The sequence below is a fragment of the Bos indicus x Bos taurus genome, chromosome 14 (genome assembly GCF_003369695.1).
Source record: "Bos indicus x Bos taurus breed Angus x Brahman F1 hybrid chromosome 14, Bos_hybrid_MaternalHap_v2.0, whole genome shotgun sequence".
Taxonomy (NCBI): domain Eukaryota; kingdom Metazoa; phylum Chordata; class Mammalia; order Artiodactyla; family Bovidae; genus Bos; species Bos indicus x Bos taurus.
In genome coordinates, this window is record NC_040089.1 from 35454636 (window position 1) to 35478539 (window position 23904).

The 23904-nt window shown below is 42.5% G+C and overlaps 1 protein-coding gene across 6 annotated transcripts in view; it reads right to left on the minus strand.

Moving 5' to 3' along the window:
* Nucleotides 1-4124, minus strand: part of EYA1 (EYA transcriptional coactivator and phosphatase 1) — a 374117-nt gene extending 369993 nt beyond the window's left edge. For 2 of the 6 annotated variants that reach the window (XM_027561164.1, XM_027561161.1), the window contains exon 1: nt 3670-4124. The gene's annotated coding sequence lies outside the window, so the exon portion shown is untranslated. Of the gene's footprint in view, nt 1-3123; nt 3222-3266; nt 3334-3669 lie in introns of those variants that run through there. The other 4 variants (XM_027561162.1, XM_027561160.1, XM_027561158.1 and 1 more) reach the window with 3 other exon arrangements.
* Between the last annotated feature and the right edge of the window lie 19780 nt (nt 4125-23904).

Genomic DNA, 23904 nt, shown 5'->3' on the forward strand with positions numbered 1-23904 from the left:
TTTCCTTTTTTCAAGTCACTGGTAGAAATGATGAAGAACAGAAAGCCCCAGACAGCTAGTCCTGATGCAGCCAAGGGGAGAGAAAAAGACCACTGACGATGTAGGGAAGGTAGGGAGGGATCTGAGTCAGTTACACTGTCACTCATCAACTCTGTAGTCTCGGAAAGATTAATGAACCTCTTGGAACTTGTTTCTTTTTTTTTTCCCCACTGTCTTGCATTTATTCACACAGACAATAAGCATTGGTACAAATAATAAACACTGCTTTAAATACAAATAAATGGCTCTGGTTTCTAAGTGAAAACTCTAGATAATTCAAAGTTAAGTATATTCTAAGTTCCTATTAAAAATAGAAGACTATTTTGCATTAAGCCCTATTTCACCATAACTTATAGAGGAACTTAAGGATAAAATGGTGAATTCTATACTTTTAGAAGTCACCAGCAAAATGGGAGATAATTCTCTCACCTCCCTGAACTTTCTTCCAAACAGAAAGAGAGTTACTTGCATCTTAGACTGAGTTCATAAATGAATGAAGAATAACATTTAAAGATACCGGGAAGTGTTACCTAGGGAAAGGGTATAAGAATTTCTCTGAACACCTTCTGTGAATTATGAAACCTCACTATGCTGAAGTTTTGCTTCAAGTGTCTTAAATTCATTTATGCTCATGAAAGAAAGAAATGTTAGTCACTCAGTCGTGTCTGACTGTTTGGGATCCTACGGATTGTAGCCTGCCAGGCTCCTCTATCCATGGAATTCTCTAGGCAAGAACACTGGAGTCGGTTGCCATTCCCTTCTCCAGATGATCTTTCCAAATCAGGGATGGAACTTGGGTCTCCTGCGTTGCAGGCAGGTTCCTCTGTCCGAGCCACCAGGGCAGCTCATTTACACTCATAGGAAAATTTAATGAGCTTGTTTCTTTATCTATACAATGACACCAATAACTTAATCTAATAGGATGGAGAAGGTTGATAATACATCCTACACATAGTACATGCTCAGTAAATGTGAGTGGATGATAATAATCATTTAGTAAAGGACATAAAACTATAACATACTACGCTTCATCATTTCTAGTTTTTTACATACCAAAATTATCATAAGTCAATTGTGTAAGGATAGCTGGACACTTCAGTATTTCAGGTTACTAAGACAATTAGTGCAACAATCTTGTTCTTGTTATGCTCCCTCTCTTTAATTACCTTTTATGAACATTTTGATGTTTTTATAAGCTAAATAACCCACTAATTGATGTTTTCATACTTATTTTGTAACATCTTATATTAACACTTTCCTCTACCTTTTCCCCAAGGCCTTAATATGTTCCAAATTGTGAAACGTGTTAGCTTCTGCTCTCTTCCAAATAGGGAACACATCTGACTTAGTCCATTTGGCCTGACATCAAAGCCCTTTCCAATCTGTCCCCAGCTAAGGTCCCTCCGCATCTCTCCTGCATCCGGGTCTCCTGCTCACCTGCAGTTTCCCCAGACTATTTCCCGATGCCCTTAGTGATAACAGCTCTCTGCTCAGAGGACATACCTTCTACCCAGATTTCTACACAGTCTTCAAGGCCCATCCAGTCCTGCCTCAGGGAAGCCTGTCCATCTATTTCCCCATCCAAGTACTAGTTCTATGAGTCACAATCGTCCACCAAACCGCTCCTTCAGGGCAGAAACCATCTGAATCCATGTAACAAGATGTTCGGTACATGGCACATTTCCCAGGGCTAGGCTGAATGAACAGTTCTGAGCTAGAGACAGAGGATGTTCAGGGTTCTAGGGCCTCTGAACAGGATGGAGGAAGGCTTTCCTTGGCCGCCATGGACATCCTGCTCCTCCATCAGTCCTGCTCTTCCCATTTCTACCCGGCATCCTCGGTGCTGACACCACTGATTCTTTGGAATATATAATCAACTTACATTTCTTAACAGGTTTGAGATCTTCTCTCATCCAATTTTTCACCCAAAATCTGGACATATTTTATCTTATAATTGGAAGAAGTTTGCTTTACCATGTTGTGTTGGGTTTTCACACTACAACTCAAATCAGCCATGCTGTGTTTGGTGGCTCAGTCGTGTGTGACTCTTTGCAAGCCCATGGACTGTAGCCGGCCAGCCTCCTCTGTCCATGGAGATTCTCCAGGCAAGAATACTGGAGTGGGTTGCCCTGCCCTCCTCCAGGGGATCTTCCCAACCTAGGGATCCAGCCCAGGTCTCCTGCATTGCAGGCAAATCACTCATAATTATAGATAAATCACCTCCCTCTTGAACTTCCATCCCGTCCTCCTCATTCCAGCCCTCTAGGCTGTCTTAGAGAGCCAGGTTGGGCTCCCTGTGCTATACAGCAACTTTGCACCAGCTTCTAGAAGCCTTAAGTTTTAGGAGATGACTTACCTAGCTAGTGTTAGTCAGTCTGGCTCCCAGAACAACAAAAAAAATTGGATGTAATTGGCATTGGAGGGCATGGCAACCCACTCCAGTATTCTTGCCTGGAGAATCCCTATGGACAGAGGAGCCTGGCTGGCTACAGTCTATGGGCTTGCAAAGAGTCAGACAGGACTGAGCCACCAAGCACAGCATGGCTGATTTGAGTTGTAGTGTGGAAACCCAACACAACATTGTAAAGCAAATTTCTTCCAATTATAAAATAAAATATGTCCAGATTTAGGGGGAAAAATTTGGATGAGAGAAGATCTCAGTTGAAGTAAACAATGATAGTTGTTTATAACATTTGCATCATTCTCACCTTCCCCCGTCCATCTTCACCAAATCTAAAGCAGAGATCCTGTTTATTTTTCCTCGCTTCCCTAATTATTCATAGAATAATAATGCCTCTCCCTCACTGACCTCCTCCAAGTCATCTGCTACTTCTTTTAACTGGTCGCTTTGAATTGGACCAAACAATCCACTTTGGGCCAAAAGACGTAACTCCAGGGGCTACAAGGCACTAACTATTCGTTTGTCCAGACTGCTCCCCAAATATTTCCTATCACTGTAGCTTCAAGCACAAGCACCCGTCCAAGAGCAATCGCAACAGCAAATAAGGCCAAGATGACCACCCCCTACCCTTTCCGTCCCCCGACATCCCCATCAGTCATCACCTCCCCCCAAAGAAAACCCACCGGCCACAGACACAGCCCTCACGTGAAGCGCCCTGATGCCGCCGAGGGCCGGGGGCGACGCCCGCGTCCCCCAGCGGCTCGCCCGACGCGCGCCCCCATTATTGCGCGCGCGCCGCCGCACCCTTCCAGGTGGCTCCGCGTACCTGGCGGCTGTGCCCACGCCGAGAAGGAGGCCGAGGAGGCGGCGGCGCCGGGGGCGCGTGGCAGGCGGCGCGCGCGCGCGATCACAGGCAGGGGTCGGGGCGCCGCGCCTGGCTGCACCCACTTCTCGCCCCCCCACCCCCGCCCCCCAGACGCGATCGCCACCCTCCTGGCCCGGGTGGGGCCGCGGGCGTCGCGGCCCCGGGCTCTCTCGGCTGCGGCCTCGGAGCCCAAGGGTCAGATTTCTTTTCACAACAAAGTCTCCTGGTCACCGCAACCCCACTGGAGGCCAAAGCCGGCCGGGCGGCCCGGGCAGGGGCGGGAGCGCGGCCGCCGGGGGCCAAGGTGGGAAGGGAGCGCGCGAGGGGAGGGTGGCCGGCGACCGGGCCCGGCGGCTGGACTTACTCGGGTCACAACTTCGGCGACGCGGGGCCGAGGAACCGGTTCTTCCAAAACCAAACCGAAAATGGGTAACGGAGAGGCCGAGGCAGCGCTAAGAGGGGTTCTGTGCTGGTGTTTAGGGCCAAAACTGCTCTGGCTTCCAGAAATTCGAGCCAGTCGAAGCTTTTTTCTTTCTTTCCTTCTGAAATGCGCCTGTGCCTCCTGGTCGCGGGCCGCCCTTGGCGCGGCTCTAAGTGCTCAGCGACACGGGGGCCGGTACTGGCGAGGGGAACCCTCCTTCCAGCACCCCGGGTCTTCGCAGTACCCCCTTCTCCTCCAACCGCCCTCCCCCCAACCCCCTCACCGGGCCCCAACTACCCTCGGCCCGCAACCTGGAGTCTGGGCCTGGTGCCCACTCCCCCAGGGGTGACTCGGACGCCTGGGCCCTCGCGGTGTTTCCACTGAGCCAGAGGATGGTGGGGTGTTCTCTGTTAACAAGGAGGAACTAGGTGGAGGTGGGTGGAGTGACACGGGGATTTTTTTTTTTTCATGGTGGGGTGGGGAAGGTATAAAGGAATAAGCAGTCCGACTGAAACTTATCAAAACGTCCAGAATTCAAATAATTTTGCAATTGGTCTTAAAATTATGTACTCTTCTTAGAGCTAGGGAAACTGAGGCGAAGAGTGGTAAGTGGATTCCCCAGAATCGTGCTTGGGGGCCTGGACTAAACGTCCACGTCTAACCCTGTATCCTTGCAATTAAATGTTTTGCCTTTCTGGGCATCAAGGTACCCTTTGGGAGGCTAGGGGAGAGATTCTGTCACCTCAGAGTCCCTTTGCATCTGTAATAGAGGCTAAAGAGACTCTTGATTCAACCTGTAAAGAATTTCAGCATTGGATGAAGTGTGTGTGTGTGTGTGTGTGTGTGTGTGAGAGAGAGAGAGAGAGAGAGAGAGAGACTCAATAGTGTCTGACTCATTTGTGACCCCATAGACAGTAGCCTGCCAGGCTCCTCTATCCATGCAATTTTCCCAGCAAGAATACTGCAGCAGGTTGCCATATCCTCCGCCAGGGGATCTTCCAGAACCAGGGATGGAACACTTGTCTCTTGCATCTCCTGCAGTGGCAAGTGGATTCTTTACCACTTGTGCCATCTGGAAAGCCACCAAAGCATCCATTACAGGTAGGTAATGTGAGATATTCCTTCTTTGGGAACTTCCTCTTACTTGATTAGGATCCAATCACAAACAGTGAAAGATATGCAAATACCTTCATGATTTGCTCTTATAAGGACTCAGTGAGCCTTCAAATGTTTGCATTCCTCTCTCGCTCTAGAATGAAATCCCTTCCCCACCCCCCACTCAATTATTCACATCAAATGAGATAATGTAAGCAAAGAGGACTTGGAAAGTGTAAAGCAGGGCATGAATACAGGTATTATGGTACACAGTCTTTCAAAACCTGCTAGATTCACGATCTTTGCTGTTTCTCTCAGTCATTGAGTATCTGTTGACTTGTAGTAGGTACCACGAAGTGCCAGGCAGAACAATGAGACCTAATCCTTCACCTTCAAAGACCACAGATTAAAGATTAGGAGATAAAACCAACACCCTGGAGGTAATTGGAAATCTACACAAAGACTGATTTTTTATCCTATCTGTTGAATGTTTATGTGTAGACAGACAGAGTTTTCAAAATACACTGTGTATTGGGTGAAGGGGCTTCCCTGGTGGCTCAGTGGTAAAGAATCCTCCTGCCAAGCAGGAGACATGGGTTCGATCCCTGGGTTGGGAAGATCCCCTGGAGGATGGCATGGCAATCCACTCCAGTATTCTTGCCTGGGAAATCCCATGGACAGAGGAACCTGCCAGGCTACAGTCGCAAAAGAGTTGGACAAGACTTACCAACTAAACAATGACAAACAACAATTGGGTGAAGAGGACTTCAGGTAGAAGTCAATGCACTGATGAATTATGTTAACCCAATTAGACCCCAATACCTTGTCCAAATAGAAACATTATACAGATCAGCCAGTTGATGAGGATGGCTTTGCCTTTTTTAATTCATCACTTATTATTTCTACCCATTCACAAATATAAGGAATTTCTATAACATAAAGTGAATCCAGAATCTCTTAAAGCATAGGTGATCGAAAGTATTATTTCAACAGCGAGCAAACAGTAACCCCAAACTACCAAATATGTGTCTGCTAAGACCTCATCAAAGCCAATGAAAGTTTCTCTTATTAGACTACAGGCTTGTTATTTTTTTGAAAAATCAGTATAACTCAAGTAAAATATAATCTAAAATGTTTATATTTTAATACAAGGAGTCGTTTGATCCTTAGCCTTGGTCTTTTCTTAAAAAAAAAAAACAAAAACATATATATATATAGAGAGAGAGAGAGAGAGAGAAAGAGAGAGAGAGAGAACAACTTTGAACCCAATTTTATTTTTTCAACTTCTGGACACCTCGATTCATATGGCCCCTGGATAAAAACAGATCTAAATTTTGAACCAGTTTCTGAGTTTGACGGTGTGGAGAATTAGTTCATTATTACTCTTTCAGAAATGCCAAGTGTTTAAAATATTGGAAATCCTAGATTCAGACGATAGAGTCATATTTAGAATTTTCTTTTAAGGAAAATTGTTATTTGGGCAAAGTACATTTATTTCAGCACAGTATACAAATTCTTCATATTCTCCAAAACGGGAGTAGCAGGAGCCAATTTATCGAGTATAATGTATTCCAGACACTTGCTGGAATAAACAATGTTCTTGAGCCCCTCAGATGCATAGCCAGTAGGGAGCTGTTGACTACTTGAGGTTTTTGCACATCTCTCAGCCAAATCAGAAATCCAAATCCCAAATCAGTCACAGGCACATAGCGTGGATTTACAGTCCTGCCTGGGCGTAGGGTCACAATCTGCAAATGAATTATACCACCCAAGATAGGTTTATTTTTGACATAAAATATGCTTTTTTTTTTTTCACTTGACATGAATGCAACTATGAATAAAATTTTCAATAAGAACATAAATGTCTTTTGCAACGCAAGCCAAAATCCAGTAAAACATATATTCACAATTCTCCATTTGAGGCTACATGAGAGTTTATATTCATCTATTGATGTATATATAGAGAGATATTTATCTTCTGGATTGCCATGTGAGTAACTAGTAAATGCCATAAGGACTCAATTATGTATCTGTTGGTTTATATTGAACTTAGAACATTCAGCTGTTTACATGTCATAAAATGCTAATCCTAACTGCTGGCCTAACCTACATGTGTGCAATAAAAAAAAAAAATGAGAAAGATTTTTGCACAAAAATTCCTTAAATGTAGAGTTATACTGTGGCTTATGGCATAAATATAGAACACATGTGACAGAAATGTGCATCGATATCCGAGTCCTCAAACTTTCAAATACAGATCCACAGAAGGCAGAGGGCAAAAATCAACAGGAGTTTTGTAGTTCTTTGAGCATTTGTATTCTGCCTATACTGACAGGTATGTTATGACTAGTCCTGATTCAAGGACCTCTCTCACACACACACAGCCCACAGGTTTTTAAACATTCCTTTGTTATTTAGTTTGGCAGTGTAATTTTATCTAGAAAATATCATCAAATGCACCGAATGGGAGTTTTCATAAGGAAAATGAAGATCCAGCCCACAAGTTTAGATTGAGATTTACCTCAGAGCATCAGGAGAGAGGACTGGACGGTATGGGAACAGCCAAGAGTGAAGCCAACTCTCCAGGTATGAGTTGGAAATGCTCTTATGTACTGCTACTGCTAAGTCTCTTCAGTCGTGTCCGACTCTGTGCGACCCCATAGACGGCAACCCACCAGACTCCCCCATCCCTGGGATTCTCCAGGCAAGAACACTGGAGTGGATTGCCATTTCCTTCTTGAGCTCTTATGTACAGGAACCATTAAAAAAAAAAAAAAAAAAAAAAAACTTCTAAAAGACCAGTCATTTTCCCCTTGCCCTGGCCTCTCTTCTCTCACTCAGTTAAATCACTGAGTACCATGAGGAAGCATGTTAATTCCTTGAGTGTAGAGTATATCTCGATGGAAAGCATTATTCGAAAGCACTAGAATGATTATTCCAAGAAAAGTTATGCATGAGACTCAAGACATGGTCCCTATACCCTAGGACCTTTATATTATAGAAAGTGCACGTCTTTTTTAGTCTACTGGAATATCTTATAATCTGAAAGTTAAATGTCAATGCCTATTGCTCCCTTCAAAAAAAAGTGTGTGAGATAAACCAGGGAAAAGTCTACTCACTACCCAGGAACTTATTACATGAGCCATGAATTTTTGACCTTTCCATCCAATTTCTTGTTACATTAGGATTGGTTTTCTAAACCATGCTGACTCATGTTAGGAAATACATTTCCTCCTATCGAGACTTCTTAACGTCATCAAATTCTTTAATCACACCAGGGATTTTGGAAGTATGCAGTAAGAGGACCTGGGGTAAAGGGAACAAGTTTAACTTTACTTTTATCTTTATGCACTTCTAGCTTAGGCCAGCAAGTGAGGGGTGCAAGGCTAGGATTCTTGGCCAGGTTGCTACTAAAGACCTACAGATAATTTTCAGGTGATGTTTTACTGCTATCTTTTGTATCATAAATGTTTACTATGGCAAACTTTATAGTACATTTGACTAATTAAAAAAAAAAACACATATGTTTTGTTGATCTTTTCTTTTTAGGTGAGTCTTCCAAAGTGATTGAAATGCAATCCTTCTGCATATTTCATTTGCCTGCTTTTCTTCTCTTTTTATCATCTTTCTCTCTTGGCATGTACATTCTTTTCACTGTCAACCACTGCTGTAGGTGGAGCTTTCCTGAGCTTCCAGTGTGCTTTTATCCAGATCATTCTCCTTGTTAACATATCCACTTGGAAGCTGCCTTTACCTTTACAAAGAGAGGATATCTAACAAGTGCTCTGGGGGAATATGATTCCTCAATGTGGAAGTCACTGGCTTCTCCCCCCAGCCCAAAGGCAATGGCCTGACTGTTCCTTTTACGTTCCTATAATATCAGATGACAAACAAGCATCAGATTTATTCTTCTTTCTCACAACTAAGAAATGTAAAAAATAGCACCTCTTGCTCTAAGAATAAAATTGCCGGTGCATTTTTAAAACATCCAACACAATTGTTCCTTCAGTATAGTCTGGAACAGAACTGTATGCTTCATAAGTAAACGCTAATGGCCAGTGGAATGGAAATATTTGGTAGCTTGACTCATGAAGAGTATGGAGTAGGACCTCAAGTTTATGACTTCTAGATTATATTTCCCCAGACCTATTGCTTGTACTTATCTAGGTTAAATCTCATTTGCTATTTCCTGACCAAGTATTTGGCAGATAGCTGATAGTACTTTTATTGACTTTAGATTTACAGTTATAAATTACCGTTGAACTTTTAAAAAATCTATCCTATGTTGTGAGTTCTATCGTCATGCAAAAATAAAACTCAACAGTTTACTTTGACTTCAGAAAGCCTAGGATAAGAAACCTTGAATTCATTGAAAAGAGGTAACACAAAGGGTTATTCTATAAATGTATAGATTGTGGACTGAGGCCCATTTAGATGAAGCAATCATCTCTCTCTTAGCACCAGAGGTAGCTATAATTTTCTAACTGCCTTGCCTTGCATGCAAAGCCAGCACCATCTAAGTGCCAATTTTAGTGCCAAAGGAGTAGTGAAAGGAAGAAAGCAAACTATCCATTGTTTATTTGATAAGCATAAAATATTTAGAGTGAGGAAAATGATGTTTCCAACACTGTAATTGTCTTTATTTCTTAACATGTAACAAGAGGCATTGAGGAGATGTTCTAGATAATGAAAACTTAGTGTGTCCTTGAACATTACTCAGAGAGTTGAACTGCTGATTGAAGTTGACTTCTTTTGTTCCTATTTTTGTTTATGCCTGTTTGTTTCCTTTGTTTTGCTTTATTCTTTGCCTCCATGTGGTTTCTCTCCTAACAGCAGACATTTTGTTTGCTTGCTTTGTTTTGCTAGGGTATTCTATTTTATCAAACAAATGTTTGATAGCTTAAGCTATCCTTCAAGGAATAACATTTTACATTGCTTTGTGCATTGTTTAAACCAATGCTTTTATGTAATATTAAATCTATAAATTAACTGAATCAGAGCCAAAACCCATGATGTTTATAGTAAGTATGAAAGGAAGGAGTCTGAAAGATAAATTTCATCATTCATTTTTCAGAACACACAGCATACTGACAACTCATGGCAACTTTCCTCTAAAAGCGTTGTCCCAAGATTTCATGTTTTAATTTGCTGTAGATTCTGAAGCAAATGGTGAACCAAATAATTTTCCTAAATCTAACACGATATAGATATTTTCCTTCAAATCATAAAACTGATTTATATAGGCAAGAGGAAAACTCAAACCACTTCACAATCAGCTAAGGAAACCACTGATGATCAGCTGGGACAAAACGTTTGTTGGAGTGAAAAAGGAGTTATTCTCCCTTATGTAAGAAAACAAGATCGCTGTGGTCCCTGCAGTGTGACTGCTTATAGCAGTTTTATCTTTGTTGTTAAATAAAATTTCTCAGCAGTCTCAAGTCATTTATTCAATAGGTTTGGGTGTCTTTCCAGTACCGTGGGGAATTCTGAAGTGCAATCAGATCCAATGATATCGTAGGAGGCAAAATGCACCAAAGAGCGTTTACCTGTACCCTGTGCGGTTGAAAGTGGACTTGCTGCGAGGCCAGGCACAGGAGGATATGAATGTATGTTGAAATTTAAACGTGAGTTAGAAATGCTGATCAAACCGTTTGCCTCGGAAAAAGGGGTTCCCTGGGCAAGAATTCCTGCGAATGTAGCTGCAAGGATCAAACGTGGATGACTCATTTGACATGAAAATGGAGCTAGGAAGCTTGAAAACAGTGACAGTCCCGCGCGTGGGTCTGTGGCGACTTAGGAGGAATAGCAGGACCAAAGACCCTGAAACGACTTGAGCTCAGTTCACAGAGTTAAGCGAAATTCACCTCAGGTAGGAGGATTTTCTTTGCCGATTTCACCTTCACGTTACAGAAGTCTAGCTTCTTTCGTAAGACGCGTCTTTTTCTTCCAGCCCAGGACGCTGCGTATTTGGACTGGATGCGGTCTCGAAAAAGCCCGGAGAGACTCCGGGTTGCTGGGGCTGTGTGCAGGCGCATCTGGTCGCTCTGCCTGCTGCCTCTGCAATTCGATTTTCAGGCCCCCTTTCCCCCCTCGGCATTATTTTTCTGACGACTTGAGAGGGGGAAAAAAAAAAACACAAAAACTATGTAAGAAACTCGAGAAGAGACTCTGGGATGTAGAATCACACACGTGGCCCTGCAAATTGGATGGGAGGGTGGGGGAGGTGGGGAGGAGAGAAGTGAAACTAGAAATGATGGTACTGCTTTAGAATTCGAGAATCTCCCTTCTTCTCTCCCAATACATATCTGTTTTTGGTTCTTTACAGCTGCCCTTTATCCAATAGGTGTGGAAGAGCAACCGCTACGCGTCTACGGACGTAAATGTGGAGCAGCCCGCGCTGGGGGAATTTTTCCGGGGAATCTCAGAAACGGATGCTGTTCCCGAGGCTGTTTCCAAGTAGGAGTAGATTATTTCCCCTAAAGACGATGAACAGCTTCTTTGTCCAAATCCAAGACACAGAAATGCATAGCCTCCCTCAAAGAGGACATTAGAACCTCATTTATTTAGAGAGTCCTGAAGCCCTCGAGTATCAGAGAAGTAAAGATGAAAAGATACCTTTAGGATATGTTCTGGGTGGCTAAACAGGTAGGCAGATGATAGAGTGGTTTTCTTCTAGAAGCTGTTTTGCTTCAGAATTTACCGTCTTCTTGCTAAAAGTATACATAATTGTTAACAGAATTAAAAGACAAACTTTTGTCCATATAGATGCGCCATTTGATCAATAAAACCGAACACTAACTTCCTTTGGGAAGGAAAGATAAATCAAAGTGCTACCACTGATATCTTAATCAAGATTTAAGAAAAATTTCTCCCTCCCTAAGAACGTTCAGTGTTGTTTTTCTTTTCTAACATGAGTTCAGTTCAACAAAAGATGTTAATAAAATTGTAACGAAAACGCTGCATGATGTAAGTGTTCAAAGAAAGAAATTCTAGATTGATTATATTCTGGGACCGCAATTATTACTAGATATCACTAAAACAGAGGAACCAGAGGCCCTGAAAGTAGGACTCTCAGGGAGGAGGGGTGGGGGCGGGGGAGACTTTGGAGAACTTGCTTGCCCTCAATTAAAGAAAGGGAAAAAAAAACTGTATAAAATGTAAATACAATAAATTGAGCTGAATTTTATTTTTTCAGGATTAAAATATGTATTTAGTAGGTTTTGAAGGCCAATTACCAATTCATAAATGTATCGGAATAAAAATTCGAGAGCAAATGCCAAATGCCTGTGGTTTATGTAAACGACATAAAATCACGGGTGTTTTTATATCTAGATGGATCATGAACGGATATAAAATGAAAGACAAAAATGAGTTGTTATGGCTTGTCGTGGATTTCGTGTGCTTATTAATTTTCTTAAGTTTCCAACTGTTTGCATTTACAAACATTTGACAAATATTCTAAGCTGCTGAAACTACAACAGACACTGTTTCCCTATCTCCCTTCTCAGAAGTACATGGGAAAAGATCACCCAAGAGATACTTCTAAGTGAGGCGCGTCCTCGCCGCCGGGTCTCAAACAATGGGTCGTTTGGCCACCTCTGCAAGGACGCTGAGTGTGGGGGGAGGACGCGAGGGGGCTTCAGCAGCCGGTTGCCGTCCCTCCTCCTTCGGAGGCTTTGAATAACACCCACCCAGCACCATTCTTGAGGTGCTAGGAGGGGAAAGGACAGCGCTTGTTCGGGAGGGAGAAGTGGGAAATCGGATGTGATTTTTACCCCGTCTTGGTGAGGAGGGTGGCTCAGGAAAGCCCTCTGGGACTGACGGATCCCCCGGAAGGTTAAGAGGGTCTGCACCGAGGCCTGCCTGCAGGTCGCTCCGGCTGGCGGTGGCTCTGGCCTCCCGCGCGCCCGTCGCAGCCGCGAGCGACCGGGGCTGGGAAACCCGCTGCCTCCCCAGCGGCGCCTATTACCAGCAGCTGCTTCTGCTTAGCCCTCCAAGGATCAGTTTGCCCCAACCCACGGCCTCTCTCGGGGCTCCATCTCCTCCCATCCCTCCCTTTCCTTCCCCGCCTCCACCCCCTCCCCCCGCTGTCAGCACCAACTCCGCAGCCACCCGGCCCGCCGACGCCGCAGCGGAGACGCGCTCTCAGGTTCCAAGCTCTGGGATGCGGGAGCTGGGGGAGGGCGCGCGAGGAGCGAGCCAGGAGGACCCCGAGACTTTAAGCCCACCGAGGGAGGTTAGAAGAGGGCGCAGCGGTGGTGGTATTAGGAGACCTCCGGCGGGAAGAGAGCCGGCCGAGGCTCGCGCCTCTCACTGGCCGGGGCGCTCCAAAGGCGCCGGATGCCTGTGCGGGAAAGGCGGGTTCGAACCCTACTCATCACCTGGAGCGTCCGGGAGATCGAACGCGCGGAGAGGATGTGGGGCCGCCGCTGCCTCCGCGCGGGGTTCCGGGGAGCTTGGAAACAGCTTGCTCCGCCAGCGCCGGCAGCGCGCGCGATGACCCCTCAAAGGCACGGCTCACCGGGGCGGCCCCCTCCCTCGTCCTCTTAACTCCACTTCCAGCTTGGGCTAGAAACAGACATTCGCGAGACGAGAGCAGGCGCTCACCAAGGTTCGGTGGAAACTGGGACAGGAAAGCCCGTGCTGCTCGGGAGGGCGCCGCAATGCGCGCGGGACGCAGGGCTCTGCAGCGCCGGGCGGCGCGGGCCTGCACCGGGCACCGCAGTGGTCCTGGCTCCGCGGACTGGAGTCGGTTCTCCTTCCAGCGCCAGGCGGGCAAGAGAGCCTTTTGGTGAGGACAGGCCGGGCCTCTGGCCCCAGGCTGTAAAAGGGGCTAATGCCGGCTGACTGGCTGGCTGCACAGGCCTATTCTGACACCGAGAATGGTCAGACAAGGAAGGACGCGCCTCTGAAGAGAGTTTTCACCTAGGTGTGCCGTGGGACTTTGGAAAGCAAGCCTGCGGTGGCGGCGATGCGTTCGATTCCCGCACCTTCGCACTGTTCTGTTTTTCCGGCTTACCACCAGGAAGAGCAGTATCCTGCCTGCCTAGAAGTGACCGAACTAAGGGCCTTCTCCCTGCCCACCGCCGAGAGTAGGGGGCTCATCGGTCAGCTGAGGGCACATACATTGGCTCCAGTGTCCTATTTGACAGCTGGAAGGGGTCTCAGCGACCTTGTAGTTATCCAACCCTGCAGCTGTGCGGATGAAGAAATGACATTCCGAGGAGTCCCGTGATCTCCCAAGGTTGACTCGGCTGTATGCCCAGCCTCTGGAATAACGCCTAGCGTGGGGCGAGCCATCAGTCAATGTGTGATCAATGAATGATACCCAGCCAGGTGGTCGAAGACTCAGGACTCGATCCGAGGTCCGACTCCCAATGCACCCCCTTTAACAGAAGAGTAACCATGTGCCGGGTCGTTTCCCGCCCAATCCCACGCGTGTTCCAAGACCAGGCCACAGCATCCCCAAACCCATATGCACCCCTGTCCACAGATTCCAACGAACCGAACGCTTCGCTCTTCCTTACTGATCTCTAAGAGTCCATGATCTCCAGCCCCCATCCGCACCCCCACCTCGGTTTTCATTCCGCAGTTCTGCGGACTGTGGGGCTTCCCTGGTGGCTCAGATGGTAAAGAATCTGCCTGCAAGGCAGGAGACCCGGTTCGATCCCTGGGTCAGGCAGATTCCCTATGCTGTGGGCAGCATCGGGAAAAAAAAAAAAAAACAAAAAAAAACTGCCGCAGCAGAAAATTGCAAGGCGTAAAACCTCTCTCTCCTTGGTCTCCTTTCTCCTTTAAGAATACCACCCCATCCCCGTTTTTTGACGACCTTAACCTTAGCCAAGGTCCGTTTCAGGGCAGGATTGGAGCTTTTAAAGGCCGTTTGGGGAAAGCTCTGGCATCTACTCCCTCCCCCACAGTGAACAGGCAATCTAAGTGGAAAAAAAGTCTCCGCGCAGTGCACCACAACTTGAAGACCCTCTGCCTCCCATCTCCCAGACACACTCCAATTGTTGCCCTAAGCTAAAGCCTCCTAGAATTTCTGGGGTCACCATTTCTCTGGGGGAGCTGTGGGACACAGTCCCGAGGTGGGGGAAACGACAACAGGCGCGGGAAAGTGCGCAGTAGCCGAGTCGACCAGATCTCTGCTCTCTGGGGCTCCTTCTGCAAAGGCAGTGAGCAGACGGAGCTGGATGGAGTCAAACGAAGCCCAGTTACCACTCACTGGAGAAACACCTTGGCTAAAGCGTTTGAGAGACTGTGATTCTTCTTGGCCAGCCAAGTGCCACCCGAAGACCAATAGGGTTTTCCCCCTAGAGGGCGGATTTGCCAGTTTTACGGAGATGGATAGAAATGTGGGGGCGTTTGCGAAATTTAGATCTGTAGTATACAAACCACTTTCTAACAGAAAAATGTGTGCAAAACTCAACACATTGGAGCAGCCCTTGCAGGAAAGGCCTACAGGACTTGACACATAAAAGTGCAATGATCATTGAATGAATAAGCGTGATCATTTGCAATAATAGCAGTCACCTTTTCCTCTAGCGAGCCTCAGCAGCTACCATCTTCCTTGTTTTTACCGCAAATAATTTCAATTTCATGATTACCAACCTATCAAATGAGATACGGATAGAGTCTGACATTGTGGTTCATTCAAACTCTGTTACCGGTATTTTCTGAGATTAACTCTGCTCATTGTGATCACACAAACAAGAATCCATATTTATATTCACAATTAAAGGATGTAAAGTAAAATACAGTTATTCTTGACAGTGGAAAGAAACTGGCTTTTTTGGAATTAAAAAAAATGTCTGGAAGAGATACTTTCAGATCTCTTTACCAATAATAAATTTGGGCAATACGTAATGTCTAGGGAATAGGTCATTGTAGCAGAGAAATCAGAGCAGTAAAGCTATTTACATGATGCAGCTATTAAAAAAAAAAAAACCCAAATCTATTGCTGTACCTCTGCGTCCTCACAGGAACCCCTTATCTCTCTATTTTCGAATTTTAGTAAAAGTTCCAGAAAATATTACAAATCATTAAGGAAAAAAATGAATAATGGAATTTTCAAAGACTAGCTGTAGACACGTGCAAATCTCACATTTTCCTGAGGTTAAGCCTTTGCTGTCCCTTTCTGTTACACTTTAAACTTGAAAGAATATTTATAGGTAATCTGAAATTTTTGGTCCCACATCTCTCAACAAAGAGATTTTGTTTCACCTCTACCATATAAAACTAGAGACAGGACATTTTTGCAAGATGAGGTTTTTCTTCACTTCCACCTTTTAAAGCCACACACTTTGTCTTTCTGGTCTATTTCCAAGTACACTTCAAGCAAGCATTGTCAATATGTGAGTTGAAGCAATATAAAGACAAATCTCCTCTTAACCATCCATTCCATGGAGTCTGCGGGGATGCACAGCACTATTAATTCCTCTGAGCTCCATCTGTGGGAATGATGAAACCCAGCCATTATGGAAGATTATGAGGTTAAATTAATTTGGTTCTTCCATTATACTGCAGTCTTTTGGAGATGCTTGCCATTTTCCCTTTAAATATCATTATTTCTAGATCTAGTTAGCAGCTGATGCAATTAAAGAGGATATAATGCTAATTTAGCAATACAAATAACACTTTCTATCATGTATGTTGAAAAGATGCACTGAAGAGAGGACTAGCCACATTGTACCTGCCTGCCATAAACAACCAATGTAACTTGTACTTTAAAAGAATAAGATAAAACCCGGCAGTGTGCATTGGATTTTTCAGTGAATTCTTGAATCAATACTTTTGTTTCATGTTTTCATGTTCTCAGTAATGTTAACGTATCCAGTTACAAACTCTTGCCAGTAAGAAAGAAAATATGCCCTGCTGTGTACCCTTCTAAACACTTTTAAAGAATCACGCTTTCTTTTCATTTGGAATTATGATTCTGATTGTCTGCTGTATCTTTGCAATCTTCAATTGATAGTAAGTAGACACACTTAATTCCCTAAGCTAATCACCTGAGTTGAAAACCTGGGTCACATTAGCAGACTCAATATCTCTGATCTTGTGCAAAAGGGGCACATATAAGCACAAAAATAGCATTAATTATGATATTTATTCTGCCACTGCAGAAAGAGATCAGAAAGACCAGTAGGCTAATGATCTATACAGCAAGTATTAAAAACAGATGTAGTCCTGTTGCATTACAGAGTAAGAATGATTCTTAATAGGTGTTAAACTGCACATTCCTAATAAAAGGAAATGCAATAGAATAATTTTTTTGTTCTTTTCAGTCTTTCAAGAATTATTTTGTTAGTTGTATACTTAATAAAAACTTCAGTAATTCAATAGCCAACATTTCTAGCAAACAGACCACAGATCATAAATAAAAGCCCTTCTGTCCACACACACAAAAAACCCACCACTTTTGTTTTGTTTGCTCGGGGTATTTCCAGCCTTTTCCTTTGTTTCCTACGAAATGGCTAAACGCTTTTAATTGTTTGTAAGGGGCACTTCGAGATAAGAGATACGATTCGGCTCGTTGAAGTCACAGCCCGTCTAGGCGCAGGAGATTCGCCTTTGGTCTTATGCAATTCATGGATTTTTCTTGATGGATGGAAGGGCGTTGCAGTCGATTACCAGTCGCAGCGTCCTCAGTTCAGAGATTTATGGCCAAGACGTGACGTTGCCACCCCTCCCTCCACCACCCCGAGTGCCTGAGTTTGGGCCGACTTGACACCGGTGCATTTACTGAGGGGTGTGCGGCCTCGAACGAATCCCAGGTGAAGGCAGCTGGCCGTCAGGGATGCTGAAGTCCGCAGAGAACGCGTGCCCGGTAACTGTTGGATCAGGCAGGCACCCGCAGACGGCGAGAGCAAGTAAAGCTGCCTCTGATTCAAGATCTTAAATCCTTGCCCCAAATGGGCGTGAAAACCTATAAGTGGTATCAGTAGCCCAGGAATCTAAAAGTGCAAGTGTAGTTCGAACTGGGAACGTCTTTAGTTCATGGATATTTACAATTTAGGAAATGGTAATTGGGTGGAGATTAGGGGACAGAACAATTAAGTCTAAAAGATTCCAGCTAACTAAAATATCTCGTAAACATAGCACTGCTGCTGCTGCTGCTGCTGCTGCTGCTGCTGCTAAGTCACTTCAGTCACGAAGTCGCCACCAGCGACCAGAAAGCCACGCCGTCAGCACTATCCTTTTTTCCAGCTTTTCTCTTCTCTCAGTGGTCCCAAGTCAGTATTGTTTGTTAATTTCAGAAAAGAGGATCTAGATTTGGGACCTTGGAAAGCTTTATTCTTCTTCCACTACTAGAGACTGAATTACTAAGACTGAGGTTGTCAGATAGGAGTGGGGTGGGGTGGGAGGGAGAGAGAGAGAGAGAGAGAGAGGAGGGACAAATTCTTTTAAAATGTAAGCTTGTTCCTCCTCCCTCCCTCTCTCAGAGGAAGGGGGAGCTATAAAATTCTCCTCAGCACACGCTATAAATTGCATTTTGCTGAAAGTTTTAATACTTAATTTAAAGTCAAAGGATATTTTTTTGACCATTTTAGCTCTTGCAGTTCATCTGGGAGAAAGTCCAGGTGGCAAGTTTAATGTAATTCAGTAAAATTTTCCAGCATAGCCTTATTGAAGGCAAACATCTAGAGTGGAACAGGTACTATTAGATGCAAATCAAAATCTGTTTTTGTTGACAGAGAGACAATTAGCATTCATTAACATATTCAAAACTTTGAAAGTGGGTTCAGTGGTTATTCTGAGGAAGGAAAGTCTTCAATAATAAATGCTGGAAAGGATGTGGACAAGAGGAGGGAGTGCAACAGATGAATAATTAAGAGCAAAATCACTCTTCAGAAAGTCCTTCAGGACACCTTTGGACAATCTTATCACTCAAGTAATGTTCAAAGTTAGCTGGGAGAGCAACTGTTGATGCTTTTGTATTGTGAAACAGAGCTAAAGAACTAATCCAACACTTCTTGAAAGACAAGGAAAGAATGTGGATTCTGACACTTAAAGCAATTAGTCACTTTGAATTAGCCTAAAAAAAATCTGAAGACTAATTCAAGAAAAGTTCTTCATCTTTTCTTATTTGTAACATGATAGGAAATACCTTTAATAACCGCATTAACTGCCTTCTGATTCAGATGTATTTTTCATGCATTATCAAAATAATCTTCCATTATTTGAACACATTTTTAAAGAAATTCTGCAGAATGCAAAAGGAATTCACCTTGTTTTTAAAAACAGAAGCAAGAATGATCCTAGTGTAGGTAATACTTTTTTTTTTCCACATGAGATGTGATGAAACCAAGCCTCAGAACATTTTTTAATGTTGATAGAGCAGGCTTGAAAAAACTTGTCCTATAAATTAAGCTGTTCTGGGGGCAAACTCATGTTGTTTTTAAACCACAGAGTGGGTCAGTGGGTGTGGTAATACACATGGTTGAATGGTGAATGTATAGATTAAAATACATTTTGCCACACTAGTTTCCAGAGGATTGTTTTGGCCTGGTGTTCCAAACCATGAGCCAAAACTTTGGTCAGTATTTTGACAACAGAGCCAGGAAAAACAAAAAAGGCTTAGCCTGTGAAAAAGAAATGAAGATGTAGTGAAGGAAAACAGTAGTCTCTCTGCCACTGCCTTACTCAATCCATATGTGGGCTTAGACACAGGAAATACCCACCATTCACCGCAATCAAGCCAGAGGCTTGTGCATCAGAAAGTGCCTTGTGGAACTAATTGGACTCTATTAAGATTGTCATTGACATGGGAAAACATTTTGAAATTTTAAATCAGAACATGCGATGTACACAGAAAAAGATAACAGTCACATTGTTGGTTCAGAACTACAAATACAGGCATAGCACACATATGGACATAAAAGCTTAGTATGTTGTATTCGGTGAGGTACTGTATTCATTATCATTCGGGAGCGTGTTTGTCTTACTTCATTTTATATGTTTGCTTTTCATCTACGATCTTTCCAGGATGGGCTGATTTCACTGAGTATGTTCTGGCAACAGCTCAGAGCAGAGAAAATCTAAGCATTGCCAGTTGAAAATCATCATCAACAAAATTCATGGTACTTGCCACAACAGCAGAGTTTACAGGAAAAAAATATATAGTTTGAAACAATGAAACTCCTAGGGAAGTTTTTCACTCATGAGGTTGGATGAAACCACATGTACTGTAAGTATTCATGTATACACACACATACAAATCTAACTTGGCCAACAAATCTTTGGGAAAGAGTATACTTCAGCATTTCCATTACAGATGTCTTTAAAAATTACCCAAACATGGTGTATGTTGGAAGCTTATCTTCCTTTTGTTCTTGTTACAGTCCATCATATTATTGCCTTGAGGACGACCTACATGGGAGTGTATGTGCTTCGTTCTGACGACTATCTCAGTGTTGTGGTTGTCATTCACATTTGTTTTATAGATAAGGTGAACTTGTTAATATTTGGGGGCCTAAAATCTGTATTTGGTTTACCTTTTTAAAAATATAATTTCCCACCCTTATGAGGAACATGCTATAATTCATTCCCTCAAAATTTCTGGAAGGCATGACTGTGTAGTCATTTGGGTCAAGATTTCTTTTATGTGAAGGGTGTCAGTAACCATAGTCACATCCATTTTAAAAGATAATTGATGGTTAATATAGACAAGATGATCTCTTACCTAATTTTTCAGTCTAGTGTTTAACTGCCATTTTTTAGTAGGAAGCGTCTTTATTTTGTTAGTTTCAAAATGTCTTCTTTGTCGTGGGTCACGTCTAACATAGTTCAGCATTTCTCCAATTTCAAAAACAAAATGATTGCAACTAGGGAGGGTATGTAATTTGTGTTGGTAAAGCTTAGATTTACCATGAAGATATTGCCAAAGGAAAGGGAAAGTTGGACAAGCAACAAATCATTGGAAGGCTTTGATGTGTATGTATGTGTGTGTTTAAATACCTTCATAATCTTAGTATCATGAAAAGTGAAATCTGATCATCTGATTGCCAGGTTCTTTATGTGAATTCTGAGATCTAACTCCAGATCTTTATATGAATTAACTCAATCAGTCCTTACAACAATCTTTTGGAGGAGGTACATTTATTATTCACATTTTGTGAGGAAATTGAGTCATAGAAAAGTAACTTGTAGGAATAAGAACATACATGATTTCTTTGCAAATGATAAAACACTGGTTCCAGTGGACTCCTATCCCAGCTAGAAAATGCACAGAAAATATTAAAAACACAACTTTTAAGGTGATTTAAGTGTCTCCAAAGCCCCATCCTCATTTTAAAAAATTTCCAAGCATTGGAAGTACCATGTGAAAATATCAGGGGCAAAGTAGGCAGAGATTTTTTTTTTAAATAGCTACTGCAGAACTATATTACTCTATTAGTTTGAGATGATGTCATTCCTTTCATCACCACCTTGTCTTTCATACGTATACATCATGTATACACAGCTCATGCCAGGTGACCATCATAGAAGAGTTTCACTGAGACAGGGAAAGAGAGGCCACCTGTAACTGCATGAGTATGAACTCTTGTGCTTTTAGCCATGTGGAGAAATTATCTTCAGCAGGAGAGTCAAGTACTAGCCTATACAAAGGGAGAATGGAAGAACACTGGATTTTACATTTTTTTAAGTAAAATAATTTAAAGGGGGGAGATGGGATTAAGGATGCTGCCTGGTAGACCATCCTTTAAAAAAGAGCTTTGTTTTGAAGCCGAGCAAGTCTGTACCCTTGCACAGGGCTGGGTCCTCAATGTCTCCATTCGCAAAATGGAGGTATGCCAATCTCATTGTTGTTTTTAATTAATTTTTATTGGAGCATAGTTGCTTTATAAAGTTGTGTTTGCTTCACATGTACACATTTGTCCAGCAAAGTGACATATATTCCCTCCTTTTGGATTTCCTTCCATTTAGGTCACCATAGAGCACTGAGTAGGGTTCCTTGAGCTATACAGTATATTCTCATCAGTTATCTATTTTATACATAGTATCAATAGTGTACATATGTCAATCCCAACCTCCCAATTCATCACATCCCCTCTTTTCTGCCTGTGGTGTCCATGTATTTGTTCTCTGTGTCTCTATCTCTGTTTTGCAAAGAAGATCATTTATTACCATTTTTCTAGATTCTACATATATGCATTAATTTTCATTGGTTTTTGAACATCCTAGGTGACAATGTCCCTTAACTTGTTTAGCAGCCTGGTTTAAGGCACGTGCTCTGGAATTAGACAGCTGGATCTGAATCCTGACTCTGTGAGACCAAGATCAGTAAATGAATCTTTTCAGCTTGCATTTCCTCTTCTGCAAAGTAGTTGTGAAGACAACCATGTTACCACATTGTATTGAGAATTAAATCAGGTAATATAGATTAAGTACCTAATAGAATTCTTGGCAAAGAGTAGTTGCTCGGTGAGTGCCAGTGTAATTACTGACATTACTTGAGAAAGAGTAAAACAAGATCAATAGCATTTGAGTCCCATGCCCTTTCTAATAATCCCTTTTAAAAATCCAAATAATAAACCTCTGTTTTCCATGTAGTGGAAGCCTAGGTTCTGTATTTCCTTTTTGGTTTTTGCATTTGAACTTCATCTATGAAATGGGTATTAGAATCCTCTAACTCCATCATGCTAAGTTTTTAAGATGTCATTAGGCCATCTTTGTTCCGAATTGAATTTCTTAAAATGGCATCTCTATGGTACTGCACATAAAAGTTATTAATGAACTGACATTTAGTGAGACATGAGCTATCATTTTGTTAGGCCAAATTCCTAACCTCAGAAACCCAGGGGGTAATTTTGCTTCATTGGTTTGAATGGGATGATAAGTTATCCAAACAGCTTTAATTCTAAGGAATAATTTTAGGAAAAATCTTTCTTTTATTTAAAACCCATTGTGTATATACATAAATTTCAAGCCACAACTTACAAATGCCCGTGGAAAAGATAAGTGAGAGAAAGGAAAAAATAATATTTCCAGACTTAAAGGAAAGCCTGTCAACTGAGAATGTCATGGGTGACAGTTAGACTGTAAGCCACCAATAAAAGATCAAGGCGCTCTGGACAGTACTTCTGTGTTCTTTATATCCTGACCTTTGTTATGGCAGGCTTAGAGTGATTTTGACTAAAAATCACCCCTGAGGGTACAATGAAATTTGCTCGTTAAACTATTTTAGTGTTTTTTCTGGATATCATGCATAACATGCCGCTGTCTTTCTGTGGCGGAACCCAAAACTAATAGCTTTTACTGATTCTGCAGATAAATATCATATGTCACCACTCATTAAAAATCTGTTCTAAAACCCAAGTTCCCATTAATAAACATTGTCTTTGTTTTCAAATGATTAATGCAAAAAACAACACTAAAAACTTTTTAGAGTGTCTATACATAGTTCTGGATAGAAAATTTTAACTTCAAATATTATAATGGAATTTTATAAGTTCATATTTGGCCCCTATCTATTTTCTTTATTTCTTTTAAAATATGACCTTAAGTGTGGTCCTATAGTTCATTTGTCTGTGAGTAACCTGACCATATATTTTATTTTCTCAACCGGGCTATTTTGAGAGTATTACCCCAAACAACCAGGACTGTCCTGTGGAAAAAGGGAGGGAAAGTTGGCCTGTCCACAGCATAGTTTTAATCAACCTCATGATTTAATTCTATAGATTGTGGATTAAGTTGGTGGTTTCACACACACACAAAAAAAAGCCACAGTTTTTACCAATTAATACTCCTATTGATACCAGAGCATATTGAAAACAAATATACCAGGATCTTTAAAATCTAATAATTTTTCAAATTAGCAAGTGAGTTGTCAGAAGTTCATATTATTCTAGACTATTTGTTGTTCTTTGAATTAGATTATATAGCCATTTTTGGAAAATACTAAATATTGGATACTAAGCCTAGCCTTTTCTCTTTGCATTATATTTCTGGCTTTTAAAATAGTATGTGGCCCTTACGAGGTATTCTGTAAATATCTGTTGAATGAATGAAAAAGTGGACCAAATTATTTTTGGTTAATCTGGGAATCTCTGGATAATTCAGAGCTAATCAACAAATGAAAAA